Source organism: Anser anser (assembly GCF_964211835.1).
Source record: "Anser anser genome assembly, chromosome: 5".
NCBI classification, from domain to species: domain Eukaryota; kingdom Metazoa; phylum Chordata; class Aves; order Anseriformes; family Anatidae; genus Anser; species Anser anser.
In genome coordinates this window covers 38,043,082-38,057,126 of record NC_139725.1, presented here as the reverse complement: position 1 = coordinate 38,057,126, position 14,045 = coordinate 38,043,082, and the positions used below count along the sequence as shown (strand labels likewise).

Genomic DNA, 14,045 nt, shown 5'->3' with positions numbered 1-14,045 from the left:
TCTCCAGGGATTTCTGCTGGAAAGAGCTGGTTAGAGCCACTTACAGAAACAGGAAATTCTTCAGTTTTGTAAATGATTTTAAAACTGATAGCCCTAATGACAGGCATTTCTTTGGGGGCCAGCTCCAAAGTGCCTCCCAAGTGAGCAGGCACTTGTGTCAATATCTCAGGAGCAGCGTGCGAACGGCCAGTAGAGGCTGCACAGTGTCGAGTTTTGTCGTGGGGGGGATTTTTATTCAGAAAGGAAGAAGGCCTAAACACCCCATCTCATAGTTTAGATAGAACTGGCAAAAATAGCATTTTGGACAAAAATGGAAGTCCCGTGAGAAACTTCTGTTTTGTCACATGTGAGCAACACTGTTCTGACAGCATCTTCATTAAATCCTTTTTTGCGATCATTGATTTAGACTTTTCCATTGTGTTAAGCATTTTAATCCCAGGACATTGAAATGCTGCATTTAGACTGTTTTGTAGTCTTTTATTCCTTTTAGGCACATTGGGATTGTGGCATGGTTTTTCCTTCCTTTTTTAAAATGAAATATTTCAGTATTATCAACATTCATTATGAAGCTAAAACCATTTACGTGTTTCCAAATTAAAGTAGTTTGGAATTTCCACTTGAAATATGTCAAAAAGAAATTGTGATATGCCATAATTTCCCATGCAACAGAACTTCTGTTTATTGACAGAGGCAAGTAATGACGGTCCTCTTTTCTGGTAACCAAAAATGTGGTATTGAAGCCAAGTAATGAAGCATGTTTTGTCTCCCATGTAAACATCTTTTGGGATTTATTATGTGTACTCACCTGCTTGTTCTTGGGCATTGGGAGTGCTTCAGATCCTTACTAAATCTTAATGAGACATTTCCCATTATAAGACTTTGTTTTAGTTGTGTATAATTTTAACTATCTGACCTGGTGTTTTCCATTTTGGATATCTCAGACTGAAGGTTTAGGGAATGTTTCAGCTGAAAAGCTTTAGCCATTCCAAGAAGAAAGTTAGGAGGTAACACTATTTGCCCACGTTATTGTGATTATTTTTTAATCTTGTTTTTAATCTTGTTTAATCTTGTTTCCTTGAGGTGCCTGTCTACATCCACATTTTGGAGTGAAGACTTGCAATTTGTCTGCAAGTTGTCGAAATTTCAGGTTCATTTATTCTTTAAAAAAAAATAACCTTTTGGCTAAAGAAAGAACCTCTAAAATCACACATTCTCAGTGAATAATAATGTAAAAATAAATAAAACAAGTTGGTGTTATAATATTTGTCTTCTGAAGGGAAAGTAATATAATAATATGTTGTTCTTTCCTTCTTTAATAAAACATATACTATAAATGCTCTTTTTCCTTTTTTTGTTGAGAACTTGTGAACTGCAGGTCAGATGTTTAGAGAAATCTATTAAGTGATTATTTACTTTTTTTTTTTTTTGAAGCGCAACAGTTTGTTGTTTCTGTGACTGTTTGCACAGGGAACTCTGCAGAGAAATAACAGAATCTAGACTTCCTTCCCGAAACAGGAAATCAAAATATAGGAGGTTTTTTCCTATGTTTGATTTTTCTAAAGCTTCAGGCAGCAAAGCCACCGGTCAGTATTGCTGTGGAATGTGTATACTTGCTATACAAGACATTCTCCCCCTGCGCGCCCAAAAGCAGAACATGGCTCTAATGTTTGAGCTTGCAAATATAGATTTGAGTACAGCCTTGTAGTTAGTAAGCACAGGGTTAATGAAGGAAGATTATGTTGATTTGAACTTGAAAACTTTGGTTCAATTCCTAGCTTTTGCCCCAGATATTTTTTGTGTGAGCACAGGCAAGACATTTAATCCCTCTGTATCTCGGTTCCATATGTATAAAACAGGAATGAAAATACGAGCTTTGTCCCACCCCTGTTCTATCTCATCTATTTCACTCACGCATTTTTCAAGGCAATGGCAGTGCCTCTCTGTGCGCATGCAGCCCATGGCCCATCAGGGCTCTGACCTCAGGCAGGGCCCTGAGGCACTGGCAGGGAGCCACAATATCGCAGCAGATGGGGCTAGAGCCATCACAGATGCTGCTGCCTGAATGCTACTGGTGGAGCCCATGGCAGCTATTTTCACCTGAGACCAAACTCAGCAGTTTGGCACCGTGACTGGGTTTGCCATTAGGTATGCTGGGCTTTACAGCTTGGAGCCATGCTTGTATTTAGGGCTAGTTTTTGTCCATCTTTGGAGGGTTTACTCTGCAACTGGTACTATTTTAGAGCTGGTTCATTATGGTATCTACCCTGCTGCAAACAAAGTTTAGAAAACTGAAAAGAAGGTTTCTTTAATTAACCGAAAACCAGAGCCCATAGTCTACTTGATATGAAAAATAGACCAAGTTGTAGTGGTATTCGTAGCCTGCTGGAATGGTCGGTTGTTTTGGAAAAAAAAATGTTTTTAGAGGAGACTTGCCAAGAAACTGTTCTCTCAGGAAATGATAAATGGCAGTTTTGAGACTTAAGTGGCCTGTACTGTATGTATGTGTCTTGGTAACTGCTGACTCAATCATGTGTGCTCCTGATGGCTCCCACATTCGCAGCATAGGGAATTTACAGTCCTAATTCACAAACTCATTATTGTCCTGCAGTTCAGGACTTTTACACATGGTCTCAGGATTGTTTTATCTAAAACCAATGCAAACATACATATTTTTAATTACACTTCAGATAACCATTTGGTTATTATTAATTTTACAGTGTATGCTAAAATACTTGCAGTTTGTGTTCCAAAAGTAGTTTCTTGGAATACATTCTGCCAGGTTGGGCTTTTTTTTTTTTTTTTTTTTCCCTGCAGTATGTTTTCTATGAAGCTATGCAGGTTTTGGAAATTTAAATAACAGAGAAATGAAAAAATGGTGAGACTTTGCATGGCAGGGATATTTGTTAAAAGAGTGAAAGAAAATGCTGTCACTACATTGCTGGGAAGGAGGGTCTGCTTGAAGCAACACACATTCAGTAATGCAAGTTGGTTGCCATTACAATGGGGATACGTTGTGTGCAAATGCATAAGCCTTTGGAGTGTCCTCTTCTAAATGCTAACAGTGATCCTCATTTTCATGCCATTTATATTACCTTAATCCTGTTGACATCAATAAATTTACTCCTCATTTACTCTGGGGTGAAAGAGAAGCAAATTGGGACTATTGTCTGTGTAGGAGACATTGTTGCAAAACATGTCTCATTCCCCAGTCACAATGGAGGGAGAGTTTCATGGGATACACAGAGCTCAGGGGATTTTTCCTCTAATGTTGCCTAATGAATCTGTCTGAAAAGGGCCATGCAAATGGCAGAAAAATTTTGCATATACATGTCCGTGAAAATCTACACTGTGCTTGTCAATTTGCAAGATGAAGTAGGGATTTAAGAATTTGGAGATGATTTGATATAAAGTGAATCAAATGATCTTGTTAGAATTCCTAGGCACCTCATAAAGAATTGGCGTATTTGGTTATTTGCATCCTTGAAAACCTTTTCAGCATTCACGCGGGAGGCAGTTGTGAAAATGCAGAAAGCTTCAAAGAGCCTTTGCTCCTGTTCTTTGTTGTTCCTGAACAAATTCGTCTCCCGCTCCCTGTTTAATTACCCAGCTGTATGGTGCTGTCGATGCAGAGAGGCTGAAACAGCTCCATGGAGAACCCTGCCCATGCCATCTGCCATTCACTGAGTGCCCCTCTCCTGGGTCGGAAGTGATGTTACTTTTATATGGAGGAAAGCACGAAACCTTGGAGTGCATTAAATTGAAGCAAGCACCTATCCAAAGTAACTTTCTGCTCAGCAATTTGCCCGTGAGAAATGTGAATTTTAATTGCTGCCTGTCCAATTAGAAGAGGCATGTGAAATGCAGGTATTGCTGCCCCCTCTGACCGGTTACATGCTGGTTTTCAGATCATATAAAATCGATTCTTCAAGTTTTGTATAATGTTATTCCTGAGATCTTTTTTCTGGATAGCAGAAAGTCAAGAAATAGCAGTAAGAGCAGCCTAGAAGCAGGCTTATCTGTCAAGTTGGTGACAGCATTCTTGTATGTATTCGTAGCTTGAAAAGCCAAACAGTGTACGGCACATGTGTACTCATTTGTACATATTGCATGAAGGTTTCTGAATAGAAATGACAGGCAGAAGAGTAATGAAGGATGTCAGGTGTGGCCCGGTAAGCAGTGATGAACAGGTGTAAGTGCAGACCCTGAGCCAAAGGCAGGCAAGAATTAACACTGCCTTCCTGAGCTCGGGGAAGCACCAGCACTGATGAGCATCACTGAAAAGCGAGCAGGGACTGTCTGGGGAGAACTGCAGTGGCTGTCGATGACTTCAAATGGGAGCTACATCAGTGAAAAAAGTATGAATGCCAACCCTGGTGTTTGAGTTCCGGCATAATTTTATGTTCATAAATAGCATCTATGGATCACGAAGTGAATAAAATGAAATTATTTGTCATTTCTCACATTTGCAAGTTTTGCTGTGTCAGGCACTACTATATACAATGAGAGATGAAAAAACGTAGTTTATATAAAAGTCAGAACATAGCTTAAATCTAAAAATAATGTTAAACTTCACATTTCAGTAATTGTATCTGATTATTTCCTCTATTCATCCAGACCTTCTAGACTGTCTTATTGTGCCCAGCAGTGGGGTATTGCAGTCTTTCACCTTTAGAGAGTTCAGAGATTGAGTATATTTCCAGGTTTGCCTGGCCCTGCAGCACCAGAACAACAGCTCCAGCAATGTAATGATGTCCGTCTCCTGGGGTGGCTGATTTAAAACCTTTGCCATGAGCAATGACCCCCGAGTGAGTGAAGTGTATAATTAGTACAGGTGTTCACTGTACGAACAATAGCAGTTATAGGCTCTGGAACTGTCTGCAAAGATTGAGTTTGTGTCATTTTCTACACATGGAAAGTTTCTTTGTCCAGCATGGATACACAAGCCCTAAATTAACCGTAGAATTATAAATAGACCGTGGTTACAATACATAAGGAGAGAAACCTCATTTTGACCTCTTGTATTGTGTAGTCGCTGTTATGGACAGAAAGCTACAGACTCAGCCGTGACTGGCAGTTCATTTACTGCCTCTGCAGAAGATCAACAGCAGAACAGAGAATGGGCAGGAGTTGTAAAGAGTTGTACCTAGCCTACTCTGCAAAATAAACCTGTGTTACATGGAGTCACAGCACACAGAATTATCGAACCCAAGTGATGAGACAGTTAAAGGCTCAAAAATTGGGTTCACATATACTTCCTCACAAATACATCGGGCTTCATCACAGAAAGGCTTGCTTGGGAGCAGAGGGCACTTCGGTAAAGGAGGTGTCAAGCAGCTCTCAGCACTGCTTCGCAAATGAGCTTGAGAAAGTTTGAGCTATGTGAAATACTCATGTTGAAATGTTTCCCTGGAAAATGACACTTACTCCTAGGCCTTGCGACCGTTCCGTATAGAGGAACGGCCTTGAACCACTGTGACTGAAACTGGCTTCGTTAGCCAGAGGGTTATTTTGCTATTGTATTCGTGGCTCTGTTGTGCTGCAGTGAGGGGGAAGGATCAAGATAAAGTGATATTTGTGATGATGTGTCTGTATGTCTGCACATCATCTGCAGGCCGTGGATTTATGAGTTTTTCAGTCAGTAGTACTGTTATATAAATAATGCATATCAGAGAGCTGGTCACACATGGTCTTCTCACTTGCAGCTGTACACTGCAAGTTCTGGCTGAGCCAGAGAGGAATAAGTGCAACCAGACCCCCTCTGCCTTCTCTGTAAATCAGCTTCTAAAAGGCAGCATCAGACACTGGCATCATTGTGACAGTCTGGTCCCACGCAGAAAGATGTCCTGGCATGGCTACTGTGGGGTTTTCAGGCGCTGTGGATGCTGTTCCTGGTTCTCAGTTGTCATCTTCTGCAGGACTTCATGCAAGTCATTTCACCTTCTGTTGTTTCCATTTCCTCAGTTGTGAGGAGTGTGTATTGTAAAGCCTTCTGAGGCTTTATGGAAATAGAAGCACTTGGTATGTTTATCATTTTTATTATTCCCATTGTCGCTCAGCATCTATCTTAAAACTTAGATATAATTTGAGAAGATTATCTCTTGATTTGAAAAGACTATTGCTTTTAAAGACTATAAATCAACAGTGCAGGAACTATAAAGTAAGGAAGAGCAACTTACACCTGAAAGGAACTGTGCTGCTTGAGGCTGAATTAAACTCCTTTCACTTTTCAGAGCAGATGTGTCAGAGCTAAAATTGTTAGCTGCATCACACAAAGTCATTCATGAAAGTGGATGAAAATATCTTAGTTGAATCAGAATAATGTTAGCATTTTAATCTGTAAAGTCCTTAGTAGGTACTAACCTTTTTTCAGGGGTTAGGGGTGAACAAAATTCTCCAGTGACTAGCTGATTACTCTGTTGGATGGGAAAAAAAGATACTACTTAGAGACTAGCAGAAGAAAGAAAACAAATAACTCTGTAGTAACTTCTTTCACTCTTTCAGAGAAAATATGCAGAGGGAAAAGAAATGCCTGTAGCTAAACCAATTTGTGCGGCAATACTCAGATCTTCCAAGTGCAGCAGGGTCTGGCTTCTGGGAACACAAATGATCGATCTCTGGGAGGAACAGGCTGCAGCTTGCTTCAGAAAGCAGGGCATTGATTCTCTGATGTTCCCTTCCCAGTGTGCCACATCTAGTGAGGGCCTTCCTGACTGATGCCCGAGCCCAAGTTGGTGCCTCTGTGGTGATGAAGATGAAATACTTTAGATGAGAATTAGTGATGTTTCTCATCCCTAGTAGTCATTGAAGGCTGTTGTATGTTGTCATCAAACTGCTACTCTTTCTTTCCTATCTGTGAACGCTGTGGGGTGTTACTGGGTGCTGTGGAACAGATGCTGCCTTCCATCTCAGAGAAGGTACATTTTGTTATTGATCTAACAGGGGCTAGTACAGCCCTTAATAGCAGGGCTTGAGGGCAGCTATGAATTCATGCTCTTCCTTTGTGCAACTGATAACAGTTCTGGTGGGGGGGAGTAGAGAAGAGAAACGTCACAAAACTTTATGTGCAAGACTGTCACCACCTCTGCCTGAAGGATTTTCCAGTATTTCATCATGTCTAGACTATATGTACAGTGTTATCTTGTGCAGAAGTCTCCTCTATCATAGGATAAAATTACAAAGCCCAAATCCTTTTTGTTTTGAACAGTAATTATCATCATTATCTTAAGAATGAATAATCCAGGCTACTGCCTATGAACCAGAAGAATAGCAAGAGATGGATGCACATCTAACATCTGGAGCTGGGCAGATCATTTAATCTGCAAGCCTGTCATGATGATTAATCAGCTAGGAAAGACTGTGAGCCTTTTGCTTCGACCACTGAGCTGTTGCTTATACTGCCAATAGATCCACTTTTTGAGTCATGGTTTACCAGTCCAAATAAATGCCCGGTCTGGCTATATTCCTAGAAGAAGCTATTGACAAGGAAAAGCACTAAGGATTTTTTGTTATCTTTGTCATCCATTACATTTTTCAAACATGTTATTTTATCAGAAATGTTTGTTTACTTTTGAAGTCATTATAGCTTAAAATGTTATGGAGAAGAGCCTTGATATTTTAACTGACTCAATACCGGAGGGAAACCTGCAGTTGAACCAATTTGGAAAGTTAACCCATGCAGCACTTGTCACTGGCAGTAGCCAAGCGATCTGTCTCTCCATTTTCAAAATGAGTTGAGCTCCTGAAGTATTAGGAGATTGGCTTAAAGACATAGGGTTGTATTTAAGGAAAAAAAAAAGAAGAAAAAAAAAAGGAAAAACTGTTTTTTGAGACCTTGATGTACATTTAAGACCTGTTTTCAAGGTTTTCCCTGCAATAAGTCTGATTTAAAGCTAGCTCTGGAAATTGAAGCTGATACTCTTGCATAACTGGTTAGCTCCAGAACTTGGGATTGGAAGAAAAATGTCCAATGCTACAAAACGCAGAACAAAATAATCACTTAATTTCCCCCAAATTCAATTGGCAGAGCTGTTGAACTCCTGCAGGCATGGGTAATGACTCTGTATGACCCATGAAATTTGAGTGAAAACCCTTCTTCATTAGCAGTTGGTTGCCTTTGTTGGAGTTTTGCTTCTGGTATCCGTACTAGTGTGCCTTTATGAATAATGCCATGGCAGCCAACAGGCAGTTCCTTTTCCTTTTAAACGTGGGTTTCCACTGGTAAATATATTAGGTTCTAGTTCACTGGCTGGTTATTTGCTGGCTTGTGATTGATTGCTTCTGCCTCAGCTTCTTGAAGTGGTCAGGAAACAAATGAAATGCAGCTTTTGGGTGTCCGAGGCACTAGACTTTGGAGGGTGCAGAGCACCTGCATCTTCTCTGGATTTCAGTGGTGTTTCTGGATGCTTAGCTTTTCCACAAAACGAAAGCTTTATTATTTTTCAAGCATTCTGAAGGAGATTTTTCCAAGGGTATGATTTCAGCAGAAGTGAATGGAAGTTAGAAAGGGAGGGGAGTGGAGTGAGCTCACAGACATTTTTATCACTGATAAACTTCACCTCTGATCTTTGTGCAGGCCTCTGGGAAAGAAAAGTGCCTTTGGATTGTTTGTGGTTTTCTTTCGTTGTGCTGCGTTTTCCCACTGCAATGTTCTGTCTGTGTGTTTGTAACGCTTAATGCAACAGTGAAAATACAAGACAGCCTCCTTTCTGAGGAACTAACTCAGGCATATGGCCCCGGTTTTTTGTGTTCAGAATGGGTGCAAACTTGCCACCTTATTTATCACTAGAATTTCTAACCTGCGAATGCCATGGCCCATAAATGACTCCTCCATAATAATATTTATCAAAGTATTTCTGGTCTAATTATTCATGCTGAGCTTGTTCTCTAAAAATTTCTCTTGAAAGAATCTTTTTAAAGATTTTTCTTTTGAAAACAAATTCATGACCACATCAAACAGAGATTCATGTTGCCGTTGGTTTAATTACCAGCAGCAGCCCTCAGGGAATCTCAAAACTCGCTGTTATTATAATTGCTTCTCTCTCTTTCACTCCCCCACTCGTTTTTCCCGACCATTTTTGATTGCTGCAGAAGTCATCGTATGGTTATTAATTTTGTAAGCTCATTTTAGGTACAAAGAAGTTTTATTTATTTTCTGCCCATATAATAACTATCAAATCACAAATAATGAATAGATTGCAGATGCTAAAAAAAGAACTGGCTAAAAAACTTTTTTGAAAAAACGATTGAAGTGATCTTGTTCTTTAACATTTCAAGTAAAAAGCAGACTGTTGTGCCATTCCCTACTCATGCTGTCCCATCCATTTGTGATATTTGCCATCCAATAGAATCTCCCACACAGAACTCTCAAGGCATGCTGCAAACTATTAACGATGCTTCATTTCATGCAACCCCATTTCCCCCCACCCTGTGCACAGTTTCCGAAAGGGAAGCCTCAGGCAGGTGCCATCATCATCTGTGCCTGTAGCACCTACAATCCTTCCCTCCCGCTCCCTGCTGCATAACGTCCATTGTCCTTTCTGCCCGTTCCTTGCCCTGCTCTGGTGGTATTCACCCCTACCTTTAGGAGACACGTTCGGTCAGACAAAGCATGTGAACCACTGCAGTGGGTTCAGGTACCCCAGCAACTGTGGAAGTAAAGCCAGCCAACAGTTCTGAAGACGACCCTTGATTTTCAGGTGCTTGGCATGAGGTGTATCAAGGGACCTAATGCCAGCAGAAACAGATTCCTCATTCTGGCCAAACTCGGGCACACCACACCTTACTACCCGTGCCATTTCCTTGAAGCAAGAAAGGAGCGAGAAGAATTTTCGAAGTGGTAGTGGTGACATGCAGCAGCACAGCACTGCGCTGCAGTAATTCGTGCTAACTCCCATTTTCAAGCTTTGCATAGACTGAGCTTCGTTGTTCTCATTTCCTTTAGCTTACTGACAGTAAACAAAGTTGTGGTGAATTAACTGAACTTGTTCTTGTCTGCCTGCTTTGGGCAGGGAAGTAGGGCTGATGTGGCTGTGCCATAGCTGAGGTATACGTTTAGTTTCCACTGTGAGACAGAATTTGTGTCTGCTCTAAGATCCATAACCTGTGGGTGAGTCTCACTTTCTATTCCAACTGGAAAACGCTGTGCACCTCATCTGGCTTTATTACCTTTGAAAAGGAGTGTGGATGCCTCATTTGCGTGAAGCGAGAAACATTAACATAAGCAGTGCTGACCTAACTCAATGTGATGCATGGCATATTTGCTTTAAAAAGAGCTGCAGCCTCAAATGTGTTTTGAATTAGGAAAAGTGTTTTAGAGAGAGAAAGCAAAAAAGGAACCATTTCTTAGCAGGCATCTGAAAAATAACAGTTCAGAGGAAGGAGGAAAAATGTATTTCTAACACTGGGGGATTATGAGCGTATATCTTATTCTTTGTTTTTTAAAAATAAAATCTTGGCAACTTCAGTGCATACTATGATGATCCAGAACTAGAACAGCTACTCAATGGTGAAATTATCAGCAGTACTCCGGCAAGAGGTTATTAGTCATAGTCCCAGTATCATAGGAGAGCAAGAGCCAAGGATTCAAGAAACAAAACATTCCCCTTTGGAGAGAGGTCAAGATTAGTCAGTTTTGTTTTGTATAACTGGTGATGGTGGTAGGGGGGGTTGGTTTGGTTTGGTTTGGTTTGGGGGTTATTTTTCTGTGGAGAAGAGCTTTGGACATATTTTTATGTTAGTTTGGTCTTTTACTTTTTTTGAACCCTGACGTGTTGTTAATATGCCACTGTTCCACATTTGAAACAGGAATCTACAGCTAGGAGAAAGCTGTTGTCTGATAGCCAAATTCCTGACAACAAAAATATGGAGTGATATTCAGAGGCTGTACTGCCGTGATTAAACCCAGCAAAGAGAGTCCTCCGGAGGCAAGTACCACAGGGAGTTTTCTTCACATCTGTGGAACTGAAGCATCTGAAAAATAAATGCCTGTTAGCTACACAGCATCTTTCTTTCCCCTGAAGATAGGTATTGGGGTGCTCAGCCAGAAGGGCACAGTGTAGGAACATCTTGGTGAACACAAAGGTGATTGGGAGTCAGAAAGCAATCAGTTCTACAAACTTCTTTCTCGTTAGAGAACTGAAAAGTGCTTTGAGATGTGAAGATCTGCCTAGGACAGGAAAGATGATATTTAAGGTTTTATTAGAGCTCTTCCTTCCAAGTTAAAGATGTTTAGCAAATCCGCTGCCTGGCATTAACTTCACTGTCTCAGTTTTCCCCACTTTGTGATAACAATAACAGTAGCTATCTACTGCAGCATGGTGCTGTATAGATAGGCTAAGGTTCTCAGGGCTTTGGATATAAGATGCGCTAATTACTGCCATTTATTCTATAACTGTATCCAAACTATTGCATAAAGATAAGTTGTTGGGGTTTTTCAGGTTTTGGGTTTTTTTGTTTGTTTGTTTGTTTGTTTTCAGTTTTGTTTTGACCAATACTTTCCTTAATTTTCTTGTTATCTTGAGCCTATTCAACATCCTCCATAAAGCTGGATTTCCATTTAAGCATACTTTGGGAAACTGTTTAGGGTGATGGTGCTAGATGGATGCCCAGTCATTTTTGTGGATACATAAACTCTCATATTTTTGATATCTTCGGTTGTCTTTTAAGGAAAGAATCCCTCTGTTCTTGCCAACTTGTATCTTATTTTTAAATGAAAATGGAAGAAAATTGTGACTGGCAAAAGAGATGTCATTTCCTGAAGGTGAGGCAATAGTAAATGAGGATAAAGAAATTCTTGAAAAATCCAAAGTATTCTATTAATAGGATAGGGGGATTTTATCTTCTTCATTAGCTTCTGATAAAAGTTATATTTAGAGACAAGACCCTTCAGTTTCCTGGGTTCATACAAGCAAAGAAAAACATTTCAAAGTCCCTTGTTCATCTACAGCTCATGTTCTGATACTCAATTAGAGTAAAGGGTTAAAAAATAATCTCTGACCTTTGTAATATTTTAGTTTTTAAAAAAAGGCTGTATCCTGAGGCTGTGCTGGGCCAAAGACTGTAGATTTTGGACACTGTCCTAACTTGAAAATTTCCATGTGTTTTAAGTCTTGTCTCATTTATCTACAACAAGAGTTGACCACAAATGTTAATTGCTTGGCTATAGCCCTCTGGATGCCAGATAGATCTGTGAGTGTTGCACACATCTGGGCACGCGTTCAGTGCTGCGAGGCCAGCGGGGCTGGCTGGGGAGTTTGGGGAGTGATTAGCAATCAGAGGGACTTCTTAGCCCAAATCTACACCTAGAGCTAAAGAAAGATTCTCAGGAAGAGCTGGTTTCCAGTAGTTTGGGTGTTTTAAATAAGCCAAATATTTTTGCAAGAAGTTGTTAATAGCAACCACAAAAGCGCTGAACCACAGCCACCATTTCCAGCTCTCTTTTCTCAAGCAGCAGCAGTTCACAGTCTCCACTTCTTGCCATCTTCACAGCCACTTCCATCTTGCTCCTTGTTTCTGTCTCGACTAGCAGCATTTTAGGTCATCCAACCTTGCCTTTTTTTTTTTTTTTTTAACCCTTGGGCTTTGAATCCTCTCTGTTTTTAAAATAACCACTGCCCCAGAATCTTTGCACCATTTGAGGTCTTGTACTCTGTAGCCATCCGTGGCCAAGTATACTTTGCTCTTCCGTGACTAATTCTTCCTTTTGGCAGTGTCCTACCCACCTCCTTAGTAGAAGTAGTATATATTCATTTTACCTTGCTTCCCTTAGTCAAGCAGCAAGTTATATCCAGGTAATTTTATGAAGGTGACATGAAACAGCATCTGTCCTTTTATTGTTGCCCCTTGTTTCTTTGTAGGTCTTAACAGTTTCTCTCATACCTGACATTTTGCCAGCTGCAAATCCAGAAGCATTTATTTGCATCAAGATTACATACATGAGTTGTGTGTAAGTGATTAGAAATAGACAAAGATAGTTGTGAAGGCTGCTGTTTTATTGCATAATATCTTCTTCAACTACTGCTGTCGCTGAAGGCTGTATCTTAATTTTCATCTGAGGGAAAAATGGCAGTATCATAAAAGAGACAGTTACAAAACATGCAGCCAATATTCTGGGCTAGGTAATATGTAAGCCGTATTTTGTACAAATCACACATTCCTGTTACACAGTATTTAAGTGACTTGTTCATATCACAGAGTTTTTGACCTGTCAGGACATGTCTCTTATTATTGGCAGTTTCAAATAGAATTCAAGAGAGACTTCTAATATGAAAAATAGTATTATGGTTGTAATTATACTCCTCTAAAAATCATGAAAATCCATGTGAAAGAAATTGAATCGAGCAAATAGCTAGCCAGAGGTGTCAAATTTCCAGACACTTTGAGGATGTTTTTAGGAAAATATATTTTTCTTTAGGGAAAAGGACATGTGGACTTCTCTTCAGTACAAGGACCTAATTATCAAAATTGCTTTCCCAATTCTAATTAAAAGAAAGAATGCATAGATTAACCCTCTGATTTTTCCTATTTCCTATTGCTTGAGGATCTGTTACCCTAAAGCTTGTACTCTACATTCAAGACAAAATTCTTCAAAAGAACAATAATTACTCTAAAATGCCACAAAGTTATAGTCACTAATCAAATGTCCACATGTTGGTGTTAGCAGTGCTACCAATTTGTTTTACTTTCCAACATAATTCAGAAAAATGTGACAGCTGAATTTCTATACAGTGCCTCAAGAATGTACTGTGTCAAGTCAAGCCCCTTGTTAACAGCAATTCACTCTGGTTTCAAGGTAACTCCTGGAGAATCAGAGGCAATGCCTGGTTTGTATATCCCAGTTGTTTCTGAGCTCTGGCCCAGACTCAGTGGCTCAGAAGTTTCTTCCCAGCCCCAGCTCACCACTCCACTGAAAGCACAGAGCAGCACACATTGGTTAATAGAGAATTAGCAGCTACTTAGGGGTTGCAACTACTAAAAAGTAAGCTTTTTCTTATGCTTTTAAGAAATGTGGGAGAAAAAAAAATACTATAAAAACACAGAGTAAGGAG

General features: G+C 40.0%; 1 protein-coding gene and 1 long non-coding RNA gene across 12 annotated transcripts in view; one reads left to right on the top strand and one right to left on the bottom strand.

The window, feature by feature from the left end:
• Positions 1–14,045, bottom strand: part of LOC310900617 — a 108,710-nt gene that overhangs the window by 64,006 nt on the left and 30,659 nt on the right. The gene's annotated exons all lie outside the window — the stretch shown is intronic.
• KCNQ1 (potassium voltage-gated channel subfamily Q member 1) overlaps positions 1–14,045 on the top strand; it is a 409,094-nt gene that overhangs the window by 386,318 nt on the left and 8,731 nt on the right. The window contains exon 18 of one of the 8 annotated variants that reach the window (XR_014585268.1): positions 10,804–10,922. The exons of the other annotated variants lie outside the window; for them this stretch is intronic. The gene's annotated coding sequence lies outside the window, so the exon portion shown is untranslated. The remainder of the gene's footprint in view (positions 1–10,803; positions 10,923–14,045) is intronic. 8 annotated transcript variants of the gene reach the window in all.